This window comes from Eulemur rufifrons, chromosome 19 (genome assembly GCF_041146395.1).
Source record: "Eulemur rufifrons isolate Redbay chromosome 19, OSU_ERuf_1, whole genome shotgun sequence".
Taxonomy (NCBI): domain Eukaryota; kingdom Metazoa; phylum Chordata; class Mammalia; order Primates; family Lemuridae; genus Eulemur; species Eulemur rufifrons.
The window spans coordinates 52,346,372-52,372,766 of record NC_091001.1 but is presented as its reverse complement, the minus strand read 5'-3'; the positions used below and the strand labels follow the sequence as shown (position 1 = coordinate 52,372,766).

Genomic DNA, 26,395 nt, shown 5'->3' with positions numbered 1-26,395 from the left:
CCCACTTAGCAAGCACACTAATTATTCCAAATCCTACTGCTCCTGTTCCAGACCCTCTCAGCTTCTTATCTTTCACCCAGCTTCCTGCAAGTTGGCGCTGTGATACAATGTTTCCTGGACTGGTTATGCCTCCATCTCTGACCTTTCTCCCCCAAACCTTTTCATATTGCCGCTTGCTAAGCACCCTCTGACAAATCCCCTGCTCAATTTGTCACCTCTCTTACGATCCCCTTAACCATTCCATTATCTTCTGTTCTTTTTATTTCTTTTTTTGTTTTTGTTTTTTTTTTTGAGACAGAGTCTCGCTTTGTTGCCCGGGCTAGAGTGAGTGCCATGGCGTTAGCCTAGCTCACAGCAACCTCAAACTCCTGGGCTCAAGCAAACCTCCTGCCTCAGCCTCCCGAGTAGCTGGGACTACAGGCATGTGCCACCATGCCCAGCTAATTTTTTGTATATATATATTTTAGTTGCCCATATAATTTCTTTCTATTTTTTAGTAGAGACGGGGTCTCATTCTTGTTCAGGCTGGTCTCGAACTTCTGACTTCGAGTGATCCACCCGCCTCGGCCTCCCAGAGTGCTAGGATTACAGGCGTGAGCCACCGCGCCTGGCCGGTCTTCTGTTCTTTTTAAGTCCATGTTTCCCCCACTTCTTTATTCAGTAACACAGACATCTGAGCAGAGGAAAATAAAAATAAAACAACCTATTTAATAGTCAGCAGCACCAGGTCTGACTTCCTTTGTTTGTTATTATAGTGCTTTGTGTATTTTGAGGTATTGTCAGTAATTTTTCAAGTGATTTAAATGCCTAGATTAGTTGAGGTGGGAGTTGTATATCTCCTTTACGGGTTACAGAGTACAGGGAGAAAGCCTTTAGGCTCTGGTTTAATTTTATTTCTTTTTTTCTCATCCTATATGAAGTTATCAGGACCAACTTTCGTAGACTTCCAGGGGTTTTGATGTTGAGGCTGCTTTCACAACAACAGGTGGGTGCTCAGGACTCAAGGTGACAAGAGAAATGAGTTCTGATTCCACTCTATGAAGTTTGTGATGAAGCATTTCCAATAGTATTGAATTTGCTTACATTAGTAGTCCTGTGAAGTAGATCTTTATATTCCTATTTTACAGTCAATGAACCAAGCTGAGAAAGAAGCAAGAAAATAAACATTTATCCAGTATATATTTTCTAGGCACTTTGCCTAAAGAATAAAAGACTTGCCCCAACATGCAGTGCTAAACGGGGAGGAGCTAGAATTCATTGTTCTTTCCACTGTCCACTGAGTCATACGTTTAGGGACTTGTAGCTCGTGGACTTGGGTGGGGGCGGGGGGTGTTCAGGGATCAAGACCTATTCTCCCATTTCTTCTCTATGTCCACATTCTTCTCTTTTCTCCCCCTGCATCTTCACTCCATGAACCTCCTTTTGTATTTTTCTGTCTTCCTACACCAAAATGCCTACTCTTGTGGTTCTGTCCTTGACCTGACATTGGTGCCTTCTCTATGCCGGCCTTCAGTCGTCTCTGTAGCCCTCTCAGGATTCTTATTGATCTTATCCCAACATCTCCAGCCTGAACCATGAGAAGGAAGGTCTGTCTTTCCTACATGAACCATCAGAAAGAACCCTCTTTACCATAGTGGGGATCTAAGAATGTGTTTAGTCAATGATATAAATTCTAAAGAAGTTCCAGGTTCTTGAGCTTTTCATCATGGCACCAGGTTTTCCATGAAGTATCAGATGTGGAATTAAAATTGATTCAAGGAATGGAATGGAGAAATTTGAGCTGTGGTCAGATGTTTTAAGACATTCTCTTTCTCTTGCCCTGATGGTTGAATCTTTTCTACAAATTTTCTGTGCTTCAGTTTTCTCACAGTAAAAAGGGAACAAGAAACAAACAGATCTGGACTTATAAATAAGTAGAATGAGTAGTGCCAGGAGGTGCTGTCCTAATAGTGTCTGTAATGATGGCTGAAATACCAATAGTAGCTAGAAATTTTTGCTTTATAAGTTTTTTCCTCTTTCTCTAATGTCTCCTCCACACTTGCATGTCTGCCCTACCATGTATAATACTCCTATGTCACCTTAGTAAAAGATCTTATTTATGTAACAAACACATAGTGCTTCCTGTGTTCCAGATACTGTTTTAAGGACTTTAAAAACATTAGTTCACTTAATCACGTGAGGAAAGTGCTAGTACAAATCCCACATCAAAGATGAAGAAACTGAGAGACAGAGAACTTAATTAACTTAGCCATTGTTCAACTGGCCAGTAAGTGGCAGAAATGGTGTTGGCACTCAAACATTCTGGTTCCAGAGTCTTTGCTCTAAGCTACTCTGAATTTTTTCCTACATCCATGGCATAGACCCTCACAAATACTCATTTCACTGCATTTTAATTATTTTTCAAAAGGTCTACATCTCCAACTATCCTGCTCCACTGGGATGAGAGCTACTAAAAAGTAGGGATTTTGAGTTATTCACACTCTCTGATAAGGAACCTTGCTATGACTTGTTCACTATTGAACCCTGGTGTTACAATCAAATAGGCTCTCAATAAGTATGGGTTGGATGAATTAATCTCTTCAGCCCTCAGCACCAATCACAGTGACACACATGATAGGCCTTATGAATGTTAAATAAATACATGTATTTTGTGGTTGAGGGGTATGGTCTTAACACATATGCACTCTTAAATAATTCCCAGAATTATAAATTATAATAACATTCATTGCATTGTCCAGATTTAATGACTATGTAGTCAGTATTCATTGCTATACTTTCCTCCTACCATTTTAGTAAATTATAGAACCATTATAGATGGGGTACTGGGTAACAAAGACATAAATTACTGCAGCCCAAAGAAATTTGATATATGTTGTCAGGAACTAGTGTATCTTTGGGTACCTTGAAAGGCTGGAAGAAGGCCAACAGAGAGGATTGTCCACTTCCTTCAGACTACCATAAAGCTTTCTGAGTGGCTGATGTATTTAGAAGTCAAAGGAACCCAACAAGGCCAGTTCTGGGAAGAAAAAAAAAAAAAGGAAATCACTTCCCCCCCCCCTTTAGCTCTCCCTCCCTTTTTTCCTAACTTCTTCTTTATTTCTTTTAAATAGGGGATTAGAAAAGATGTTAAACCACGGAATTTCATTTTTATAATTTAATTTTCATTTTATGATGCAGTTAGAACGAGCAGTCCATTTATTTGTTTAATAAGCCTAAGCCTTCACTAATGTTTTTCTGAATTTTATATTCTGTTCCAATATGGCGTGATGATTTTTATTTTTTTAATCTAAAAATGAAGCAAGCATCCTCTAATACGAAATAATAATGTGTCTCACGTGGTTGGTTATTTAGTGTTGTGTTTCAGTCGTTGGCATGTGGGGCCACAAGTTATCTGCAGCTCTTTTGCTTCCATTTGTGTTTTTTTTTCATTTGTTGCTCCTACATGCCCTTTTCCTCCAGAAATAGAATAAGAAAGCAACTTATGTGTTCTTCCTCTGTACCTTATATTGTAATTGCCACATTTCTGTTGCAATATTGATTTGGAAAACTCATCGGTGTTCCAGCGTATAAAGTAATGGAAATCTGAATCCTGCTGGGGGCAGTTATTTAGTCTTTACTGAGGTGATTTACAGAGAGCTTTCTACCCAAATAAAATGCTCAGAGAAAAAGGGAGATGTTCTGAAACAAAATCATGCTGCTGTTTCTCAAGCAGCACTGGGAATACAGAGATTCTGTCATTTTAGTTGTTCATTTCCTTCCTTCATTTTATGAATGAGTGATGCTAAGGACATAAGTAAATGTGCACCATATGTATGTGTTCAGGACAATTAATGACTTTCCTGGTATAACCTGGAAAAGTCGATTTCTTTAACATACCAAATAATTTAAAACATACTAGGAGAAACCATTAATTAAAAAATGGTGTGCACAATATTGTTGCAAAAAGAAGAAACCTTTTTCAAAGTCAGCATTTCTTTTTTATTTGTTTTGTCCATATAGTTTTTCAAAAAAATCTTACTTTGATTTGCAATGTTCAGATACACATGGAAAAAGTGCATTTGACTGATACTTGAAAAGTACTCACAGTTCCCGTAGCATTTGTCAGTGAGTTCCGCCAGGATGTTATTTGTATTTGATGCTGTCTTGCTTAGATTCCAGCAGGATTTCTATCAAGGAACTCAATAAAAATAAGATTATAAATTTGGGGTTCCCTAAGGAAGGGAATATTTTAGATAAGAGGGCGAGGGTTTCATGTGGTATAATTGATATCTTGCATTATTCTCTTCTTAAAAATAATCAGCAAAAATCTCTTAAGTAAGTGATTTTCATGGGCTGTACCAGTTACATGTAAGCTACATGTAATTATTAATATATCTTCAAGCCAGTGGATAGGATAGACTAGCTGTCATAAAACATTAGTTTAACCAAGGAGCTTCACCTGTGACTAGGCATGTCATACTCACTCATTACGTCGTAATGCTTTCAAATATACTAACATATAGAAAATCTTACAAGGAGACATAAATAGTCTCAAAGAGGTTATAAGTCCCACATTAAGAAAGTGGTAGAGCTGTGATTCAGACTTAGCCTTACTTAACACTCCATTCACTTCCCCACTTTAAAACTATCTCCATTCTCCGTACACAAAGATATGCATACATATATACATAAAATGAAAAGAAAAAAAAGAAAAGAAAAAAAGAAAAAAAAATGCATGCAAAACCTGGTGATAAATCAAGTAAGATCTCTACACCAGCTGGTTGCATTGTACCCATGTCAATTTGCTGCTTTTAATAATGTACTGTTTGTCATGAGCCACTACTGGGGGAGGCTGAGTGATGGGTACAGGAAAATTCTCTGTATTATTTTTGCAACTTCTCTGAGTCCATAATTAGTTTAAAATAATAATAATAAAAAAACCTTCCTTTTAATGATCTAGGACACTCCTGAGATCCATCGTTTCTAAGAAATCAAGAGTTTCCTGACACCTAAATTAATACTACGGTGCAATATTGACTTGGCTTTTCTTTTTTTTAAACAAACTGCTATAGTCAGAATGTTTATGTCCTCCCCAAATTCATATGTTAAAACCTAATCCTCAAGGCAATAGTGTTAGTGATGTGGGGCCTTTAGGAGGTGATTGAGTTGTGAGGGTAGGATTCTCGTGAATGGGATTGGTGCCTTTAAAAAAGGGGCCTGGGAGCCTGTGCCCTTTATGCCACATGAGGATGCAGCAAGAGTGAACCCTCACCAGACACTGAATCTGCCAGCCTCTTGAACCTGGACTTCTTCGTCTCCAAAATTGTGAGCAAAAAAATTCTGTTCTTTATAAATCACCCACTCTGTGGTATTTTATTATAGCAGCCCCGATGAAGTATGACACATACTAGAATGTATTTATTCAAATAAATGTTGGATTCCCCATGGAAGGATTTACACTCTTCCTAATCATTATTCCCTTGCTACCGGTGTCCATGGAACTCCTTGTAAGGAATTGTTGGAAGAGCCCATGGCCCATCCTTTTGAATATTCTCTATAGACATATATTTATATTTTGAGGACGGGTTTGGATTTTGAAAAAGCCAAGAGTCATCTGGGGCCAAGTCTTGCAAATAAAGTAAAATAAACTAAATGAAATTTAGTATCCCCCGGGGTGCTAAAATTTGGACCCTGTTTGAAAACAAACCAACAGCAACCAAACTCATGCTAAATGCAGGGTTGTTTACACGTTTAGACATGGAGATAGCCTTATGTAACTGAAAGTCTTGAACACGGGCTATAGAGATGGAGTGTGCTCCATCATGTGCTATTTTTAAGACTAGAACCCATCTCTGTAGACTCAGAGTTCAATATCACATTGAGATGATGAGTATCAAGTGTTTAGCACAGAGCCTGATCGGTAGTGATTAGTTAAAAATTAGCAGCTTTAATCATGATGGAGAATGATGATGATTATGATGATGAATTTTGCCCATGGAAATATGCCTTCTTCTTTCTTAGCCTCTTTTATCATCCAAAAAACACAGGAATTAAACAAAATGAAAGCTGAATTTTTCAGCTTTGCCATTCAGTAACTTGCATTCTCAAGCAGGTGTCTGAAGGCAGGACAAAGGTGTTAAGGGTGCAGGTGAGATCAGGCACACTTACTATTTTCATGGTGGAGGTGGGACTGCTGAAAGGGGTCCTATAGTGGCATGGGGTTTTGGTTCTCCCCCTCAATCTACCACGGAGGAAGTCCTTTCCCTCTTTCCTTTCTTTAGTCTTTGGGGTTTTGATCATTTTGCTAACCTCTTGAGACTGCACTGACATATATTCTGTCTTAGGAACGTTGTGGGAAAAATATCCAAGGTGTTCATTATGTGCCTGAACAGCCAGAACCTACAAGTAATTGATAATTGTTTGATAAATAGACTTGTGTCTCGCGGTGTGACTGATGGAAAGTCATGTTTCTGGCAGGTCAGAGACTGCTGAATATCATTTGCTTGAAAGATAGACAGACTTTTCCAGCTGGGAAAAAAGTCAGCTCAGATATTAGAGAGTTCACTGCATTTGGTTGGCGATATCTGACACTAATCCGCCAGTTGAAAAAATATCATCTGGAAACAGCAGCTTCTGGAGTGTCAACACTAGTAGCTTTCCTGGTGAACAATGAAAAACTGACAAGCCCCAGACTAATAGGAATTTGGCTTCCTATAAGGAGGTGCCGCCTTCTAGGTGCCCCTGAGATTTCCCTTCAGGGGCAGGGCCTAGGTTTCATTGCAGAGTCAGTATGTCTGCTTGTTGGATGTGAGCATGGGCACAGACGTGCTGGTACATCATGGGGTGTAAGTCTAGGCCAGGGGTAGCTATGGGGTAGTGAGGAAGTAGGAGGTGAGCAAGGGGCCTGTGACATTGGTTTGGTGGGGAGCCTCTAAGCCAAAGGGACATCATCCTTTCACTAACTTCTCTACCTACCTCAGTGTCTTAGTTTTGGCTCCAAAATATATTATCATTATGTCCTTGGCAATGGCCATGTCAACATACCTTGGAAAGGTACTACTTTTCAGAAAGAGACTACAGCAATATGACCCTTAGACATGGCTTCTCCCCTGAGCTCTGTGATTTAGAGCAGTGGTCTCCAACCTTTTTGGCACCAGGCACAGGGCTTCACGGAAGACAATTTTTCCACCAAGTGGGGCCAGGGGTAGGCAGAACTCAGGCGGTGATGTGCAGTCCGATTCCTAACAGGCTGCAGACCTGGTATTGGGCTGTGGACCTGGGCTTGGGGACCACAGATTTAGAGGATTCTGCTCTGGCCATCCTCCAGTACTCACCAACCACAGGGAGAGAAGTCGCTGGGGACACGGGAGCATGCCCATCCAAAGCCCACACTTCCTGCCATTTAGACTACCCAGAGATCCTTGACAAATAGTCCACATCTGATTCTAGGGCCTTCTTAGACCACTTTCCTAGTAGTTTCTCAGGAGGGCAGATTGAGCTGCTAGTGAGCACATCGCCTGGGAAAGGGGTGGTCAAGGGGCAGCTGTCGGGGAGAGGTTTGAGGAGCCCCCTTATATGGCAAGACAGAGCTGGGTATGGAAAGGAGAGAGAAGGGCCAGACCAGGATTTGGGGGCCACGGGTCAGCTGTCCCCTACCTTCACATTCTGGCACAGAATTCCCAGGTGTCAGAAAAGTCCAAATGTGAATTCCAAATTTGAAGTCTTGTTCCAGGTCCCAAAAATGTTATGGGTAGGCCTGGGGGAAACTTCAGTGCCTGTTGTTCTCAACTCCCCTCCTGCCCAGGGTCTTGCTCCATGTTACAGCTGACCGGACTGTACTTGCCATTAAGGCTAAGGAGAAGGGCAGTTGTCACTGTTGCTTCATTCATTTGCCAGACATTCATCGAGTACTTATTCTGTGCCAGGGTCTGTGTTGGACACTGGAGGCAACTGCACTCCTTACTGCAGGAAATCTAGGGCATAGAGAAAATATACAAGACATAGGAGTAAGCAGACACATTAATAACTACTTTCTAATTGTGATCAAATCATGAAACAAGCATATCGGGTACAGAGACAGAGAAAAGAAGGGAGAGGAATTAGTTTGAGATGAGCTATTCAAGTTGGGTCTCCTTGAGCAAGTGACATTTAAGCAGAGCCCTGAAGGGAGGGCAGGAGCCACCCTTGCAAGATTGGGGTGCAGGGAGGGTTCCAGCCCAGGAGACAACAATGGAAAGGCAGTGGGGCAGGAAAGAACTGGGAGTGATGGGCACAGCCACATCACAAAGCCCCTTGCAAGCAGCCCATGATGAAGGGTTTGCATTTTATCTCAATTGCCATTGGAAACCATGGGGGTCTTAGGCATAATATGATTTATGTTTTTAAAAGATCATTCTGATACCAGTGTGAAAAATGTCTGGACGAATGGAAGCAGGAGGACCAATTAGGAAGGTCTTTGTAAGAATTCAGGCAAGAGATGATGGTGATTATTATTATCCATGAGAAAGCCAGGGTGCTTCCACCCCAAGACATCTTACTTTTCATGAGGAAAAGCTTGCTAAGTCTGAAAGTCTGGAATCCTTACCTCTGTGATGAATAGCTCTACTCCTTTGCTACTCCCTTTATTCATTCATCCCACACATGGTTATTAAACACCGTGTATGTCTCAAGCCCCACTTTAGGAGCTGTGGATCCAGAGGTGAGGAAGTCTTTGTCCCTACTTTTAGAATACCTGGGGAGACTCAGTCTGCTTAGATGCAGAGGCCACGGGGGAGGGATTGAGAAAAGAACCAATATGCAACAATCACTGCTGAGGACAGTGGTATCAAAACAAAGTTTGCCTGTTTTGCAGTTTATCTCATGGGGAGAACCATGTGCTATAGCCTCATAGTAGCCAGTTATTACATTGCTGGACTATGAGAGGTTTTAAAATGTTGATTGTTTATTTACTTTGATCTTCTATAATGAATGGACAAGCAGGAGAGGGTAAGTTGAGAGTAGAGTATTTTTGGGGGGAGGTTCTCCTCAAGTTTATTAAAAATGCATAAAGGTGGTTGGAAAATACTCAGAACTGGAAATCTAGAGTAAAGGGCCTTCAAGTTTTCTAGCCTAAGAAGGCATCTGCAGATAAGGGTGTGGTGTGAGGGGAGGTAAATGAAAGGAGAGAGAGTGGCCATGAGCAGCAAGGGATGGAATTATGATGATGATCTTGGTGGCTGCTGTGGCACCAAAAGTGCTGCACTTCAGGGACTGCATCCTTCTCGCCATGGCTGATGGGGGAATAGGGTTCTCTTATAGTCAGACTCCCCACAGAGGAGGCTGACTTGGAGGGAAACCGTGGAGAAGGAGGCCACATCCCTCCGGCTGAATCTCATGCCCCCTGAAGCAATTCTAGTGGGAAGAGGAGATCCCTACCTCCATGGGCTAGATCCAGGGAATCAACCTCTCAGTACTCAATGCCCTGAAAGAAAAGATGGTTTTCCACAACTTTAGTTTATGTTTCGATTCAATGAAATAAACTTTGGGTCCATTAGGTACCAGATTTTCATGTCCATTAATGGGGATGGATTCTGCTCGTGGAAGAGGAAGGAGCTGGCTCTGGGGTAGGGTGCCCTAGAGGAGGCTGTGGCCTGAGAAGCCACCTTGTTCTTAATCTAAGGTGGGCAGTGGGGGCTGGGGGTAGAGCTGAGGCAATTCTAGTCAACCATAAGCCAGAATGAAACAAGGATTGTGGGCTAAGTGGGAAGGGGATTGGCTGACACATTCTCCTGCTGAGACAGAATATCACTGGTTTATTTATTCACTTATTTTTAATGAACAAGCCTCCAGTTATTGCCATCACACATGGCATCAAGCTAGGACAGGATGAGGTCTGACTCACCCCATCCCATCTTCCTGTTCAGAAGCTTTTACTAAACCTTCTCAATTTCCATTTTTGGCCCCCAATAACAGAAAAATGTTCAAAGTCACGACATGGGTGCTTGAAACTCCTAAGTGATCAAAAGTATTTCTAGTTCAGTATGTCGGTACAATGTAGGAAGCTCCTACTGTGCCCACTCTTCTGTTGGACCCCTTAAAGGCATCACACAAGCACCAAAAAATCAATATATACAACTTCCACTTGCAGCTTAAGTAGATAGGATCTAAGGACTCAGTACTACTTGAGACCAACTAAAGGTAGGAAGCACATAAGTCCTTATCCGAATGCTGGAGAAGGCCAGTGCTGCTGAGAGTGGGGGCATTCAGTGTGGATGGTAATACGGACCCCAGATTCCTCAGGCCTCAGACTCCTCAGCTTTCATTCCAAGTGGTGGGAACAGAGGGACAAAAGACCAGAGGTCAGGTTGTGGTGTCCCCAGCTGCCGGCACATTGCTGGGTGAGTTCCCAAACAGAATACACAGTAAAAGCTGATATTTGTAAGAAAACAAATATGTATGGAAGGTTGTTCTCTAAAATGTTGATTGTCTTTGGTGCTTAGATAATGGATGATTTCTAGTTTCTCCTTTATCTTTACCTGTGTATTCTAATTTTCCTAAAATGAAGATACGTGATCTTTGTAATATGTTTTATAAAATATGGGCACTTAATGAATCCAAGCTGAGTTGAAAGTATGGCATACTCACTGGAACACATCTCACCAGTGAAAGCTTACTTAGCTTTACTTTATAAAAAGGATATAGCTTTATAAGGATAAAGGATTATGTTTTGGGTGGTGGGGGGGGTTATTTTTCCACATTTAGGAGATGAAATCAGTTATAAGAAATCAAGGAGAAAGAAAAATCCCAGAAAATTGCATGGCTGAAAAAAAACAAAACAAAACAAAGCAAAATAAATCGAGGAGGTAGTATCAGGGCTATAGAGGTTTCGATATAAAATGTGTTAGTTAGATGATTATTTCTGAAAGTCAATGCCAGGCTCAGGCATGCCCAAGGTTACTCAGCAGTCAATTTGCACTTTTACTAAACCTTCTCAATTTCCAGTTTTGGTCCCCAACAACAGAAAAATGTTCAAAGTCATGACCATGGGTTTTTGCAACTCCTAAGTGATCAAAAGTGTTTCTAGATAATAGGTCTGATGCTGCAGTGAAGGACCTTTAATTTTTCTAGCCTGGAAGTCCCTGACTGGCTGCTCACACATGTGGATTTCAGTTGTTGTTTTTGTGCGGTTTCTGGCCAATGTAGAATTTTGTAAATTTTGAGCTATGAAAAAGAGAGACATTTATTGAAGAAGATACAAGATGCAAGAAACATTGTATGTAGTACAATGACACCTCAGTCCCCTTCAAAGTAAGCAACTTGGGACTTCACACAGTTCTCCCAGAATTTCTTAACCCTAACCTGTATACACTCAACATCCTCAAGTGTTTTGCTTGTTGCAGGCCTTCCAGAAAGTGGATCACCTTCAGCAGATTCTCAACCATCTTTGAAGTGTTTGTGCCACACTTTTATTTGCGCTGCACTCACTGCATCGTCCCCGAAAGCCTTCCGAATCATCTGAATATCAGTTTCCACAGAGGATTGTTCAAGCTTAATGCAAAATTTGATGCAGATTAGTTGCTCTACTCGCTCAGTCATTTTGAATGCGAGGGCCACACAGTACACATGCTCACTCAATGGTCTAGCGCCCCACTGACTAGTACAGTGAAGACGTCATTGTTCACGCATGCGCATCCCAGTCCACTCTCCTTGGCTGCCAGGTTACATTGATGTCTCGCAAACTGTTCTCAGTATATTAACAATGGCTGGATACTTTCCAGGCAGACCTTGTTAAATATAAACATTTGAATCCCTTTCTTCTCCTTAAGAAAACAGGTATTCTGTAGCACCTGGGCTCACATTCCTGCCCAGCCACACTCCGCTCCAGCTCAGGCCCGGCTGCCCCTGGGCTGATCCGTTCTCTTTAGTCTCTACAATTCCCTCCTGCTTCCTGACCCTGAGGCCCAGGGCAATTGCCATTTACCACAGCGGTTATTGTTTCTTTAATGGTAGAACCCTTTTTCTTTATCTGTGTTTCCATCAAAAGTAAAAAAAATATAATGGTGTATATGAAGGGCCATATATTTCAAGAAAAAAGTGAGAAAGAGAATATTCCTTTGTGGAAGTGAAGACTATTCAAACAGCATGCAGACACCGAGTGACATGGCTGAACTCCGTTGGTATTTGAGTTTTTTGACTCTTGCCCTAAGCCTTAAGATATTCCCCATGGGCCTAGCGTGCTGGCAAAGAAGACCTTAAGGAGAGAATGAGGGTGGGCATTTCATGTCCAAAGTATACTTCCCTATTTGAAGATCCACACCCACCATACCCCTTCCTACCACCAAAACAACAGCAAAATCAGAGCTAGGCAATTCCTGGCTTGGAAGGCAAGAAGTAAAGTTTGAAATTTCATATTCATTCTGACCTAGCTTGTACTATCACATGCCTACAGTTTTCCACCACAAATTGAACCATTTCCTTCCAATGTTCACTATAAAACTAGTAAAATGCAAAGTCCTTATATCATCTAGACAATGACTGAATGACAAACCAAAGAGCCTTTCCCAGTGCTCTATATTGAAATTTCCTAAGGATCCATGAGTCCCTCTTATTAGCGTAAATATCAATGGAAGACAGGCTGATTAGATAGCTACTTGGAAGTGTTGACAGGAAATTAAATTTGCTAAACAGGAGTAAAACCGTGGTAGAATTTTTGTATACAAGGACAAAGGCAAGGAAATTGAATATTGAGATATTTGTAGCATTCTTCCCTGGTGATGGAGAATTGAAGAGCACACAGTTTGCCATTTATCAGAAAGTCAAACCCAAGATGACTTAACAAGATACTCATCCTTAAGACCAAAAGAAAAATTATCTCACAGGCCCAGATCTCAGAGAGATAGAAGCCAAAGCAAATGAGGTGTCTCTGAGTTAGATATTTTTTATTCAACATGTTGATTTTTTTGTTTGCCATTTTTAGAGCTGATGCTGCACAGTTTTATATGGTGTGAAGGCGCTATGGCATATTGGCACCCTTTTCTAAGCAAATATGATAAATGTTTCCACAAATAAATTAACGATCTTATTCACACGTTCTTTGGTGTTAATAATAAATGCATGTGCCAGTGAATGGGATGGCCAACAGTATCCCTCCACTGGAAAGTGTAAGTTGTATCGTTGCATTTTGAGTTAACAAGGATTGGAACATATCGGGTTTTCTGTGTGTGTCATTTTTCTTTTCTTCCTTTTTTGAGAGTAACATCTGTTGATCTATGTAATACACCTGTGTTGGTAGCTGTAGATTTAATAAAAAAGTGAAGAGTTCATGCAAAAAGAGGAGAGAGTTCATAAAGGCATTTTAAATTTATTGGGAAGCAAGTAACAGTTGCACATTTATTTATCATTTTTCATAAAAAAAGGACTGTAGCTCTTAACTTCAAATTTGAGGTGAAGTGATAGAATGGAAAGACCTCGTGTGTGAGCATTGAGAAATCTACTGTTCTGCCACCAAACACCTATGAAACCTTGCAAAGTGGATGTGGGAGTCAGATGTCTTTGGAGTCATGTTAGGCTCTGCCATTCTTTGACATGATGACTTTATTCACATATGTGTTCGCTGAGCTGCCTTAAGGGTAAAATAGTAATCTGATTTACTAACAGTCAAACCTTCCTGGAGAGGTCTCAAACTGCCAGCCTGTGGATTATATAAAATCTGTTGAGGAAATGTGTATAGTCCACAGAATATTGCCCCGTATGTGATAAGGGGGAAAGAAAAAATAGAAATTGTTGCAAAATAGTTAAACAGGAGATTCTAAAAGAAAAAAAAAAATCATACATTGTGCTTATCTTTAAAAAATCAGCTCTGACAATCTGGAGTCATGTCCCTAAAGACTAGAGCAATAATGGTAGGGCAGAGACAGATCTGCCCTCAGAATGCATGGAACATGTGCCCTTCTCAAGGTCCACTGAGTCACCAGCCTTCCTGATAGTGAGGACATGTCAGCTGCCACTTGTCTCTTCCTTTACATGACCTGCCTTGAGAGAACTGAGCTCAAATGCCATTTGTGAGGCCAGTGCCTATGTCTTTTAATTAGCTGAACTCATGACCACAGATGATGTCTGATTCACCCCCAAGGAGGCAGAAACTAATGTGTAGAGATAGCTGGGAAGTCAGGTTGAAGTTTTTTGGCACTTGGAGACACTCTCATATTCATGTCAGTTGCAATAGGTCTAGTCAGAAACGTATCTCATACACTCCTTAGGACCCATATATTGGGTGAATGTTACATAATTACATTTTTTCTCTTTCTGAACTTACTTCTTTAGATAAAAAGGTGGAAAAATGACTCAAAATGCCCGCGGTAGGAAACTGGGCTTTCATTCAGGATTTGACAATCAGTTAATTCCAAAAAACAAAAAGTCTAAGAAGTAATTTGGCATCGAGATATAAAAAGACCATTTCCCCCAGGCAATTGTTTTACAAGTAAATTATTTATGTGTATTGAGGGGTTTAAGAATTACTAAATGCACTTTTCCCCTTGGCTCAGTCCTTTACATTCTTTCCATTTCTAAGAAGTGGAACCCGGTGAGATGCCCACCAGCCACGGGCAGGCCCACAGACGGGCGTGTTGACAGCACTGCAAGGCCCTTCCCCCTCTCTCTTATTTTCTGGCCTCAGACATCAGGAACAGAGCCTCTTCTGGAATGAAGGGGAACATCATGGAATGAAAAAAATATGCACCCTCCAAAAATGAAATTCAGCTAATTATATGTTATTCACCTGCTTAGTTTCAGAGGGTGGACTTGTGATTTGTGTTTGTTCATGAAGAAAATTGCTTGATAGCAGTGGCCATGCTATGAGGATTCATGAAGAAGATAATTATCTGTTAATTTTAGAGTAAAGAAGCCTTTTAACACCAGGCACAAAAGAAGCAAAAAAACATACATTTCTCACACACACATGAAATTTCTTTGTTTTGATAGAATAATTACTATTTAGAGCATACCAGATTGGACTTGTAAAATGACTAGCCTAGAGTTTATAGATATCAGTCTCAGTGTGGAGAATTCAGACTCGGACTGTGTAGATGTCATGGTACTGGCAAGGAATAGGATACATTTGTATCTACGTAGCACACACACGTGGGTACCGTGTAGGAGGAAAACAGGCTTTGACAAATTAATACTTGTTTTTGATTCAGAGCATTTTAAGTAGTTTTAGTAATGGTAAATAAAAATTGATTGCTGTCTAGTCTGTCCCTAGTAAACAGAAATTAGTTTTAATTTGGAAACTGACCATTAATAGGATCCATTTGATTGTAACTACTCTTAGAATGCCTTAGAACAGTGGTCCTCAATCAGAAATTTTAACCCCCCGGGAACATTCGGCAGTGTCCTAAGACGTGTTTAGTTGCTGCAGCTGTCAATGGAAGGAAGGGGATGCTGCTGGTGTCTGCTGGGTAGAGACCAATGATGTTGCTAAATATCCTACAGTGCACAGGACAGCCTCCCCCAACAAAACATCGTATGGCCTAAAATGTCAATAATTTCAAGTTTGACAAACCTTGCAGGAAATAGCTAAAGGAATAAGATGCTTAGCATGGGGAAGAGAAGACAAAGGAAGGACTTGATGGCTGCTGTCAAGTTTTTGGAGGGCGTTTATGTGTAAGGTGGGTTAGGTTTACTCTGCTTATTCTTGCAGGGCAGTTAGACCAATGGGTAGAAACTATAAAGAGGCAGATGTAGAAGAAAGCTTTCTAACAGATACCTGCAAAGCTGGAGTGTACTGCCCCAAGAATTGCTAATTACTCATCCATAGATAACTAAAACATAACTTAGACTGTCACTAGAAAGGGGCGTCCATTATCTAATTATTATGCAAAACTGATTTATTGAAAACAATTTTGTCCCAGATATTGTACTAGGGGATCAAAGTCCAGGTTGCAGAGGTTATTTAAATAATCTGATCTACCACTTACAGATGCAAAATTTGAATAATTCTATTCTTTTCGCTAAATTTGGAGAAAGGTTTGTTCCATATATAGAATTATAAATAAATGTAGGTAGCATTTAAGAAAAATATCTATACCTATTTCAACAAATCCTTTACTTTGTGGTTTTAGAAATAGATGTAACATATTCACATACCTTGTGTTACATAATTGCCTAGATTAGCGGCCTCCAAACTTAGTTGTATATCCAATCAGTAAAAAATTTTTAATCCTTACCCATTATTTGCATATTCATGCAATTTATAATTTATTTTTTCACAAATGGAAATTTTTAAAAGATGAGAAAAAAATTTTCATGTACTTTCTCACATGGAATTAGCCAAATGATGCTAAATCAATGCTTCTCTCCTACCAAAGTTGAAGGATCAGTGTTTTATTTTTAAAATAAAAAAATTTCAATGTAATATAAAATCCAGGTAATTAGTAAAATTTTTTTACAAAGACCTACAAAATACAAACTCCCATTTTTAACATTATATAGAACAGTCATAAAATTACTTTGTCAAATTCCTAGAAGAGTTTCTAAACACTTTCAGTTTCTGTGCTTATTTCATCGCATACCAGAACTGGTAAGGTTACAGACTGGCCCCAGTATTCAGGCCACGCTTTGAACCTCTGAAAACAACCATGAGAAGTGGCTGTTGTTGCCTGTGAGAAAACTGAGCCAACAACCATTAAGTGACACAAACCTACTGATATAAAATTTCATAATCTTAGATTGGTATCTTGAAGTTTCAATCCAGGGCTTATACGTGATATCTTTTAATAGTTCAGAACCCTTCCCATCTACAAATAGGATGCTTAATTGGGAGGTAGACGTGCAAGCTTCTATTCACTAGCTTTTACCCTAATTATCCCATGACAGTGAGTGATTCACGTATCATCTCTGTACTTTAGTTTTCCCATCAGTCAAATGGGTGTAAAAGGACCCTCCAACCTTCCCTTATAAGACTCTTATACTTAAAGAAATTATGTGTAGTAAAGCACTTTAATAAGATAATTATGATAAATAAATGACTCCCAGGAATTCCATACCCAAATATTCATTTATATACAAACAGGTGAAATGCATTTCCTAGCTCTAAACCTAAATGCCTTTCATGCTACTTCTGAGTTTTTCAAGTAAAAATGCAACATCCATCCAAGCCACTAATTAGTTGACAACTGAGCCACATTGGGTTGCCTGGATATTCCTTTTCATTACTAACATACCTTGATTTAGGTAAAATGCCAGATTATATTCCAGCAACCTGCAATGCTAGTCCAAGAGTGAAGTTTAGATATGGAAATAATCCCTATCCATTTATGCTTCCTTACAGTCAAATCATGTTTAAATGTCTAATGCAACAGAAACAACAGGACAAATATCTCTCTTCTCATTTGTTTAGAATATTATGTGCATTTACTTAATACCTTGTTCCCAAGTCCCTCATTTGTAAAATGATGATAATAATAGTACCTGCTTCATAGGGTTATTTGTAAGGTATAAATTAGATAATTCAATTAGGAACTTAGAAGTGCTTGGTGCATGGTAAAGGCTTACTAAATGACAGGTATTACTGTTAAAAATGTTCATCTTAACAAAAGTGCCTAATTATTCAGGAAATAATTGCACTTTATACTAAAGTGGTGCAATCCCTTGGCAAACATAGACTAGACCGGAACTAGAAGGATGCTAAGTTTGACCTTCTTGTTGGTCCTCCACCAACCAAAGATCCTCAGAGTTTTCCCTCTTCTTCTACTTCCTGGTAGAGGAAGCATCATCTTTTAGATGGACACAAAATATTTGCTTATTAATAAGTACTGCAAACTTGTTGAGGTTTTGTGCCACAGTTTTTTGGGTCAAGGACTATAATTAAGGACCAGGTTTAAAAGGCTCCCTGTTAAGCTTGTAGGTTGTATGAAAATAAAAATTAAACAAGAAAAGAAGATGACATTATCAAAGAGCTTCATGCCTTCCACAGACCCAGCAGGTAAACAAGTGTCTACTTGTTGGAAAAAAACCCTGTAATTTCTAAAGTATATGTCTGATGGAGAACCAAGTTTAGATAGCCATATTGGGAATATTACTCCCAATAAGTAGATCTCATTTGCTATGAAGTATAGACACTTAATAATGACATATATAAAATGTTAAGACTTAGCATTGCATTTCTCAAGATATTTTCTTAATTTAATTTAATTCAGTCAAATAATATTCTTTAGAAATAAAAGCAACAGGCTTCTGTCATTCCAATGGATCAATGCCTACTCTTTCTCACACAGGTCTGTTGGACATCAGTCTGGGCCAGAATTTCCAACTGGGAACACCTTGAACCCTAAGTGGCAGGGTGTGGGCTTCATGTAATCCCTCCAGTGAGGAAGCTCTAACTGTTAGAGAGTCTTTTTCCATGCATGGTAATTATAAGAGTACAGTTCCTGGCACTGGTAGTGGTGGCTGGGAAAGGAATAGAGTAGGGATCAGCTAACTTTCTGTAAAGAGCCTATTGTAAATATTTTAGGCTTTGTGTGCCAGGCAGTCTCTGTCACAACTACCCAACTCTGCCACTGTAATGCAAAAGACACTGTAGACAATAGGTAAATGAATGAGAATGGCTGTGTTCCAAGAAGACTGTATTTACAAAAAGAGGCAGCAGGCTAGCTTTAATCCAGGGGCCATAGTTTGCTGACCCTTCGTCTAGAGGAATGGTTGCCAGTCCAGCAACAGGTTGCCAGTCCAACTCGCTAAATTCAGCTACAAGGTGTATATGTTTTTGACTCCACAATGTTAGTCTTCATGATGTTCTTATTTTCCATTAGTTGTCAACATTTAAAAATCAGGAGATTTTTACATACAATATGGAATCTTGACCTCTGAAAAACATACAAAAATCTGATAACACCCATCTGTCTTCCTCCATGGCAACGGTAGTGGTGCCCGTTTCAGAACAGACATTGGCTTTCTGTTCATCACGATTCTCACCATTCTCTGGTGCCTTCTGGAAATTCAGACCCACTTCTCTCATTTACATTACCTGTTTTGCCCTGGCCCTGATCCTGGAAGAACGTGATTTTGTGAACACTTTTTAGTAGATCTTCTCTCTCTTCCTCTGTTATTCTTCACTCCTGAAAACTATCTCACTTTGGTTCACTGAAGCTTAGGACCCAGGTACTTTTGCAAACTGATATATGGCTGCACAATATTATCAGTGTCTCTGAGAGAGGAGTAGAGCTGAGCTGTAAGAGTAGTGAACATTTTGTTCATTTCCTATACTAAAATGACATCTCAGACTTCAAATCTGTTCTACTTTCTCCTCTTTCTTTCATTCCCATGCAGTGGACCAGAAAGAGTGTATGTTTTTCTATTCACATCCTTCAGTATTTTATATATTTTAACCAGTTGATTCTCAACCTCATTTTTGGCCATCTAAAGAGTCATGTTTATTGTATTATACTATATATAAATTTTTAAAAATAAAAGTAGCCTGTATCAACAATGCTCAGATCTACACTGGAAGTGAGATTGTTAATCACATAACTCAATTTATTTAATTCAATTAGTATGATGCCTACTGTGTGCCAGACATTGTATTGGGCATTGAAAAAAGTCAGAGTCCCTGTCATGGAGGAATGGAATAAGTAAACATGAGACTTCCAAATAGAGAATCTTATTTACAGAGATCTTGGAATTTATCATTTAGTACATCCATGAACTAAGAAGAATGGTGAAAAACACAACTATTTATTACAAATTTCTTTTAAATAAATGATGAGTTAATTTTATTAATAGTTTAGAAAAAAGACGATTGGGATAAATGGGTAGTTCTGTGGTTTAATAAATGTGGTGTTTTATTTAATATCTAAAAAAGTACTCTGTGCTTGAGAATGGAGAATGCATAGTCAGACTTCAGTCTTTTAAAGATCTATGCAGGGTTATACGGAATAGCTGGGTGCCAAGCAGATAAAACTGACTAAAAGAATAACTTACAGAGATGTATAGGCAAGAAATGACTCCATCATGGGTAAATGCAAAGTAACTGCTTGAAGGAAAAATAATGCAAACTATGCAAGATGGTGTTCTTTGGGCTATCAGTAATGCGATATAAAAAGAGTCACTGAAGAATGTTCATTTATGATGTTAGCCCGTTATGGGCTCACAAATAAAATACCACCAAAGTTTTGGAAACTATAATACCAAGAATTATATATAAAAACATATATTTGCTTTTTGATTTTTTTTTTTTTTTCATTAAAACTATGCTCACTTAAGTCTGGAATTCTGAAAGCACTTGTGGTCAATATACCTCAAGCAAGATTTGTGATACTGGCTTATAATTACTACTTATAATAGTCCAGACATGTAGCAGATGGTCCATAAAGAGCAGTTGAATAAGTGTATGTGGGCTTAGCACCATATACATAGTGGGTGTGCATTGCAGAGCGGTTAAATTAGTGAATATGGGCAGAATGGGACTGAAATATTCAGGGAAGAGTAAGAACAAAGATAAAGAATCATTGCTAGTTCCATAAAGGTTATCAAAAACAGCAACAATAATAATAAGTCCTCAAGGCAGTTAGGCTGAAAAGGGATATGACTGAAATATGCGAATGAACCCCTGATGCATATGGAACAGGAAACAGCCTTTGTTCTAGTCTACTTCACAGGAAGAGGAGGAGGTGTGTGTGGGAGGGTGTTAGGAGAGGAATGGAAACCTGGGAAACTGCTGTAGGATAGATACAAGGAAACAGTGCTTTGGTACCAGATAAGACACATAGAACTCATTGTTCTGTGATAATGTACATACTAGTATAAAGGAGGAAAGTTTTCATTAAATAAAATAACAGATCCATGAGCAGTTCTTGAAAATTCTTTAGTCATCTGTTTGCAGAATATTTAAAGCCGTGTATGTGTGTATTTGTGTGTATATTCCCAAGTTCTTAAAACAGAAGGGATGTGTATATAAATTCTATTCTTATTTTCATCCACTGTCAAACTAGCTTCTGTGAAATCCCCTAGAAATCTTTTATCAGAATATTTGCTTTTGGAAAGTAAATGACATCATTCTTCCTTCCTACCCAACTACAGTCAGTACCCCCTTGCCAGGAAGCTAAAAAAAAAAACAACATACCTTTACTCTTACATTGACCCTTCCAAGAATTACTTTTCGGATAATTCCATACAGGGTTTCTCTGAACCTCTCTGTTCCTTTGCATTCCTAACAATTTGAGATTCTATTTAGTGGTGGAGTTTTATTCGCCTTGGAGCCTGGAACAAGGACCTCCAGCTTGACAGCCTGTTAAACATCTTGTGAATGGGAATAATGAATGAAAAGGTCAGACAGTCCATTTGAGTAATAACATTTTTCAGATTTCAAGATGCCAGCGTATTGTAACAGAATCCATATGTGTTTCAGGAGAGCAAGAATGGAAACAAGGTTTTAACCTTTAGTTTTAATAAATATTTTTTGATAAAAAAAATTGGAAGATTTTGGTGCTTTAACCAATAAAGTGAAAACGACTGAAAAAAAAAAAAAACCAACTAACTGAAACAAAACAAAAAACCCACCCAGGGCTTTTTCTAGTTTCACAGAATTGGATAAAAGCAACTTAAACATACAACAGCCAATGCACATTCAATCACTCTCTATTATTTAGAGCAGTGGTTTTGGGTATTGTTTTAATGGTGTTTTATCTTGAGTTTTATGATGATATTTTGCAAAGCAAGTTAAACTTTATGAGTTTAGCTTTTGATTTTACTATTTTTTTTTTTTTTGCATTTGCGTGGCATTATTCATGTTGAATTGGGTTCCATTCTTTTTCTAGCTCCTAATTACACCCTCAAAGTCTATAAAGATGCATTTGTTCCTAAGTGCAATCAAGAAGCATATTAGAAATCAGCTGTACATAGTTAAGTGCTTATAAATGGAAAGTCTATTACATTTGTGTTAGAAACAGAATGTTCATACTGGAATTCAATTGCAGTTGATAGACACGTATTGATTGCTTGGGACATGCTAAGTGCTGCAGCAGACATTGTAGAGAATATGGCCGTAAATAAGATACCACCCTTGCCCTCAGGAGCACAGGTCCGTAAGGCAGTATCATGTAGTGACTAGTAGTTCAGACTCTGCAATTAGGACTTATGTTCAAATCTTGTTTTGTTTCTCTACTCACAAATACTGTGACTTCTCTGAAATATAGTGTTCTCCATTAAATGGAAACAATAATAAGCCATGGATACACATTTATTATACTATATATTTCTGATTATATGAGTAGTACATGATCATTATTAAAAATTCAATTATGACAGAAAAATACATAAAAGAAGATGAGAGAAGGCTCACTGCTATCAAATCTTCATTCTTGAAATAACCACTGTGGCAGGTTTGGTGCATATATTTCCAGAAAATTTTCTTATGTGTGTATGTGTGTATATAAATATATATATATATATGTACTATTAATTTTTATGTAAATTTCATCTGTACTATTTTGGAATTTGTTTTTTTAAGTAAGCTCTTTTATTTTGGAATGATTTTAGATATACAAAATAGTGCAGAGAGATGCCATTTACCGTTCATCCAGTTCCTCTAATACCAACATTATACATAACCTTGTATTTTTATCAAAACTAAGAAGTTAACATATGTACATTACTATTAAATAAATTCCACACTTTATTTGAGTTTTATCAGTTCTTCCACTAATTTTTTTTTTTTTCCTGATTCAGGATCCCACATTGCTTTCAGTGCCGACTTGGTTTCATCTAACAGGCATTTTGGATATCTTTCTATATCTATGCATACAGCTCTGACATACTGCTTTTAAAAGGTTCACAGTTTTAATCAATTAAATCCATATAGTATAATTTATTTAACCCTTCATTGAATATTGATATTTCTCATATGAATCTTAAAAGAAACGAATATATGTCAGGGTTTTTCATGCATTGTATGATTTAATCTTTACCATGACCTATGTCTCTTAGATGCCAAACCACGGCTATTTCATTTATCTTACAGTGGCTCCCTGGGTAATAGATACCAATGTGTTATTTTTGATATATTTTTCCTGTGATAATTGGTCTCCTCCAATTTTAGTTGTGCTGATTTTCATTACATAGGAATTCTTACATTTCGAGTGATCACATTTGTAGATCTTTTTATTTGTGAAGACTTTTATTACTATAAAGCTAAGGAAATTGTTTGAATGACCCAGTTTCAATGGCTGAGGCATGTGTTTGGAATCCTATTCTTTATTTGGGGTTTTCCAGTTGCTGAATAAAAATAGCAGTAATCCTATACTGATGAGTGAATTAGTTTTTGGACAATGGTAAAATAAATAAATAAATAAATAAACCATCAGAAGATGGCTTTACCTCCTATAGATACAGCATAGGATTATAAATTGAAACTCTGCTTCTCGAAGCCTATTTTATTTTATAAATTCTTAAATTTACCAGAACTGGTCATGGTTTTTGTTTGGTTGTTTTTGTTCTTTTTTTCCATCTGGCTTGGTAATGGGGTGTATGTCTGGTTGCTAGTACCTGTGTTTGGGTAGAGAAGGTTCCCCAGCTCTCTCAGTTTACTACAGTCATTTCAGAAGTCATTATAGCACAGGTGCTATTGATTTTATGAGATGGATTAAAACCCTAAGAGAAAAAATTGTTCCCTCATTAGCTGTGTCTATGTGTCCAACGTGCATTGTGAAGTGCAGGCTAGGCAAAGAGTTAAAATCAATGCTGTTTCCCACTCGGACAAACAAAATGAACAGGAGCCTGAGATAGCCACCTCTGAGTTCAGCTTATTGTTATTCAGCCTTCATTCTAATGCAGTTTCTTCCCTGCTCAATATCAGTTATAAAAGCATGTTACATGTCCACTGACCCCAGATAACTAAATAAATCCCACTTTGTAGTCATAGAATTATCAGTTTGTATTTGTACAAATGCCTGGCAAAGATGGATACAAGGAATTCAAAATAAACCAACCATTAAATCCATATATCTTAGTGGAATAAAAATAGGAACGTGTGGTCTAGTTTACCATTACTCTCTCACACACATGCAGGCACACACACACACACACAGAGAGACGCACACACTGGAGGACATGGTACATTATTAATTTCTTTGCCAGATGCATGTTTTGGTTTTGTTTTGCTTTGGGGGACATTTATGCAGAGTCAGTTATAGGGTTTGGTGTCCTAGACCCCAGAGAACTGCACTTACTTCTTTCTGTGCATGTGCCTTTGTGACACATACCTGATAATTTTATGCTGGTTATATTTCCCATTTGAATGAGGTGGCAACATTCAGTAAATTATAAGTCCCTGAGATGGGCATTTCCCCAGTTCTTTTCTATATATATTCTGTAGAAATCTTTTAAATCATGTTCACAATGAGGCTTAAAATTATTGCTTTCTCAAGGAAAGGGGATATAACCCAGGGGGTTTATAAGCTGCATTTGATGGAAATCTTTGGAGAGAAAGTAAAAATCAGTTCATTTTAATGATTGGCAATCAAAAAAAGATAAACCATCATTAAACTCTAAGAAGATCTGGTGTATTGAGTCTAAAAAAACCACACATACATAAACTACCTTATGGATGCACAGCTGATAATGTATTCTAAGTTCTTTCTTTTTCAGTCAATCATCTGAAGATATTAGCCTCAGGTTGCTGGAAATCAAAATAATGGCATGGTGATTGTTAAGGGACCATGTTATATAAGGATGTTCTGATACTTAAATGAATACTTCACTTCTAGTTGCTGAAAAGTGAACGTTGGTTGGTTGGTTTTGAATATTTTAATAGAACTGGGGTTCTATCTAGGAGGAAATAAAAGTATCTCTGTGGCAGGTGCCATAGTTCTGCTCCTTGGTTGTAAACTATTCCCCAGTAGCATCAGTTCAAAATGTATTCCTGTTGAAATAAATTTTATTTGAATGTTCAACATGCTGATTGTGGAAAGACAGTGTGGGAATTCAACCTAAGGGCTCAGGCTGGCAGTGAGAGAAGTGTGTCCTTTGTTGTCAATGTGTGGTTGCATATGCGTGCACACGCGCTCATGGTTTAAAGGTTTTCTGTTTTGGGAGACAAATTAGTACTAATAGGATTAGTATATAAGAGAAGGCCAAATGTGAGGTCACACAGGTCCTGAAGTCTTCTTAGAAGTGACTCATACTCATTCCAAGCGACAGGGAACAGGTCCAGGGGGCCTGGAGAGAGGTGTGAGTGAAGCCCAAATTAAAGTTAACCTTTTTGATATCTATGAAAAATTACTGAGCAAAATAGCCACTTGAATGTACCTAAAATGCTCCTTCCTTAAATAAACCAACAGCTCTCCGTATCTTGCACAGTAGCCATTTCTAGAAATGTAAATTAGAATGTCAATTGTAAATTATTCTTACCTTTTCATCACATCAGACCGTGGAGGAATTATGTCACTTATTTGAAAGTAATTAAATTCTTAAGCTACAGCTTTAGATTGGAGGTTGGCAATTTTTTTTTTTTTTCTGTAAAGCATCAGAAAGTACATGTTTTAGGCTTTGTGGACTATGCAGTCTCTGGTTTCTGCCACAGGTACTCAACTGTGTTATTTTAATGCAGAAGCAGCCGCAGATGATCTGTAAACTAATGATCATGGCTGTATGCCAATCATTTTTTATATGAGGCCATTGGAATTTGGATTTCACATAATTTTCATGTGTCACAAAATATTATTCTTAGATTTTTTTCAACTGTTCGAAAATGTAAAGTTACTCTTTGCGTGATCATACAAAGATAGGCAGTGAGCCAGATTTGAACAGCGGACGGTGGTTTGCCAACCTCAGCTTTACATAATTCAAAGTAATCACTGATTTGAGCTGTTTTCCACATTAGTGTAAAGATTTACCTATAGTTCCTTTTAAAAATAATTTCTAAGGAAAAAGTGTGTGAATTTTTTAAAGGATAGCATGTTATGTCCCCTTCCCGCCAAAAATTCGACATTGACAATTTTTACTTACAGCCAACCTAATTTATCAGGGAAGTAAGTGGTGCTTCTCTGTGCTAATGTTCTCTTCCAAAATTCCAATACTAGAAATATATTTATTTGATTTTATGTTAAAAGTGCAAATGCTATCTTTTCCGATGCACTATTAATACCATTACAGATAGAGGAAAAAGAATGCCTATTCTGGGAGTCTAGGGGCATAGCCTCAAGTTAACAACCTAATACATTGTTTCTGAAATCTAGTGTTCTATCTTAAAATATTATGTTAATACTGCATTCTATACCACCATATATCTATGTTTATTTTAATGTACTGAAACATTTTAAAAAATTAATGAATAAATTACTTCCTCCCTCTAACCCACAACCTTTGAATTATGCAGCACTCCTGTGACTTGCCACACCAACAGCCCCAGCAGGCTGGGCACACCTCGGGTGAAGAAATGCAGTGTTGA

The 26,395-nt window shown here is 38.4% G+C and overlaps 1 protein-coding gene across 8 annotated transcripts in view; it reads left to right on the top strand.

Annotated features, from left to right (window-relative positions):
- CTNNA2 (catenin alpha 2) overlaps positions 1 to 26,395 on the top strand; it is a 1,068,594-nt gene that overhangs the window by 879,979 nt on the left and 162,220 nt on the right. The window lies entirely within an intron of this gene.